Consider the following 3,246-nt stretch of genomic DNA (forward strand, 5'->3'; position numbering starts at 1 on the left):
AATTTTATTATTATTATAATTATTATTATAATTATTATAATAATTATAATTATAATAAAATTATAATAATAATAATAATAATAAAATTATAATAATAATAACAATAATAAAATAATAATAATAATAATAATCAAATAATAATAATAATAATAATAATAATAAAATAATAATAATATTGTTTCAAGAATTTCTGTCGTCAAAAGCGGAATTTAAAAGGGAATACAAAGAAGGTAAACAATATAGAGGCCATAACAATAAATCTCTAAAAAGAGTAAAACAATTAAAAAACACATTACGTAAAAAAGCATTCGGTAAAAACGCAACCGCGGAAGACCGTAAAAATTTTAGGAAAGCTGTAAAGGCTCATAATTATATAAAAAGAATGGATAACATTAGACAAAAACATAAGAAAACGCTCTGTACGAGGAACATCTTTACTTCAAAAACTTTTGGAACTTTTCAAAACAATGCGTTAACGGCACTATTGGCCAAAACCTGTACTGCCCAACATTTAGCGTTGATGTAGCTAACGAATACTTTTCATCTAAATATAGCGTCGCCCATAATATCGAAATTGATAATGTGTCTTGGTTACCAAACATCTCGCCATTAAATGCACCTTGTCCATTTAACCTGGAACCCATTCGTCCTCGGGACACTCGTATCATTCTCAAAGGTAAAAAATCTACCTTGGCACCTGGTCCCGATGGAGTGATGTATGGATTTTTGCGAAATCTTCCATCTACACATCATTTTCTTGCGACGCTATTCACAAAGCTATTAAAGTCTGGGGATCCACCACTAAGCTGGTCAAAGAGTATCGTAACGCTAATTCACAAATCAGGTAATTACTAATGAACCATCACATTTTCGTATGATTTTCATTGACCTCTTTTATTGGAAAGCTTTTCACCAAATTTTGTCTGAGAGAATCACTGAATATCTAATGGATAACCAACTTCTTGACACAACAACTCAAAAGGCGTTTTTAAAAGGAATAAACGGGTGTGTGGAACACGCATTTGTCATGAATGAACTTTTAGCCAATGCAAGAAAAAGTAAAAGAACACTTCATGTTACATTTTATGATTTAGCGGACGCTTTCGGATCAGTGGAGCACAACTTAATCAACTACACACTGAAACGCAATGGCATGCCAAACGCAGTATCATTATATCCAAAATATATATAGCCGACTTCAAGGCAAAGTTAACGGACCCGGATGGTGTTCTTCTCCTTTTAATTTCCGCAAAGGTGTTTTTCAAGGTGACCCTTTGTCACCAATCATATTCTTGATGATATTTTACCCCATCATCGAACAGCTAAAAGCCAAAGAGGATATGTATGGATATAACCTTCAAGGGGAGAAATTTATTACACTTCCATTCGCCGATGATTTTTGCCTCATCACCAAAGACAAACGCCAGCACCAGAAGCTGATGACAGACTTAGGACTGAATCAATGGGACTCAGTATGAAACCTCAAAAATGTAAAACAATGTCCATTAGTCCATTAATTTAGGAAATATTAAACTTAAATCTATTTTTGAGGCACCTGAAAAGTTTCTGGGTAGTACAATTTTTTTATAGTGGGAAGACTAGGGAAACATTCGAGATGATTAAAAAAAGATCATAGGAATTATTAACAATGTTGATGGTAGTCTAATTCGTAATGAGTTTAAACTTCGAGTGTATAACCAGTTTGCTTTCCCATCACTTAGGTATCATTTAACTGTACATGAAATTACAGATACACAATTAAGTGACCTAGATCACATTCATACGAATGCAATTAAGAAATGGTTAGGACTTTCCATAAATGGATCTACGCCAGCTTTTTTATTTAGTCCTGAAGGTTTGTCAATGCCTCTGCTATCTGACGTTTATCGAGAGAGCATACGCCAGATGCATGGTTAAAGCAGATAAGAGAGTTATTCATGCTCTTAAATGTAAACTCAATCGTGAATCTTAATGATCTAAAAAAATGGTAGGAAGTGGATCGAGGAAGTTTAGATGTACAAGACAAAAACTGGTCCCGAATTAAATCTAATGCTAAACAAATTATATATGACGATTTTACCTATTAATAGAATAATAAATAAATTATATTTCCAATAACTATCACAACCTTCACAATCGATAAATCATTAAACCCCATATAAACACATGAAAATAACAAACAGTTATATACCACTGCATCCGCACGAAAAAAAAATCCGCTCGAATTCGCCTTCGCTCGAAGTGGCATCAACTCGAATTGACTGGTTCCTAGGCTGGGACATGAAAGGTTGTTGTTTGTTGTTATTTCGCAATTCGCGACGTCATCAACGAGTACAATACATTCAATCCCGTAACATGATTGGTCTATTTTTTTCTAATTTCCATAATGAATTTTTCCAACACTTTTGTCTATTTAAAAAAAAAGTGTGTAAGTTATGGAGATGGTAACAATCATAAATCGATATATAAAATAAACCCTCTTGGCCCACGGCCCATTTTTTTTTACACCATTACCATGCGTAATATTAACCTGTAGTGTATATATACGAAGAATTTTTTCTAGTAGGTTGACTAATAACAGGTGCTTGGTGTGGTACTAGGTTTATTGTATTTATGGCTTAGGGGCCGCGGTTTACCTCCCTCCGTTTAGTCATGCTGCATCAGGGGTAGTAAACTCAGCGATCGTGGATTCGATTCCCACACGGGGCAAGTTTTTTTTTTGATATATTTATTTATTTATTTTAAGGTCGTGAGTTCGATTCCCACACGAGCCAGGTTTAAAAAATTTTTTTTTATGGCAGTTTAGTTGATGGTGGCTAATGATAGCAAACCTGGAGGTTGTGGGTTCGATTCCCACACGAACCCATTTTTTTAAAGGGTGAAGGTGGATAATGAATAGCAAACCTGGTGGTTGTGTGTTCAATTTCCACACGAACCAATTTTTTTTTAAATTTTTTTAAGGCAGTTTAGTTGATGGTGGATAATAAATAGCAAACCTGGATGTTGTGTGTTCGATTAACACACGAACCATATTTTTTTTTTCCGGCCATAATTCCTAGACAGGATTGTTAATTTAATTCATATTGAAATTAGTGTTTTGATGGTGATTTTTTTTTTTCATTCAATGGGAATTCATATATTTTATATGAGAAGAATCTATGAATATTCAGCTTTCCGTCTGTCTCTTATACACATCTAGATGTGTATAAGAGACAGTACCACTGCATCCGCTCGAAAAAAAAAAAT

The sequence above is a fragment of the Anneissia japonica genome, unplaced genomic scaffold (genome assembly GCF_011630105.1).
Source record: "Anneissia japonica isolate Jap-2015-1 unplaced genomic scaffold, ASM1163010v1 scaffold4054_len1135799_cov195, whole genome shotgun sequence".
NCBI classification, from domain to species: Eukaryota; Metazoa; Echinodermata; class Crinoidea; order Comatulida; family Comatulidae; genus Anneissia; species Anneissia japonica.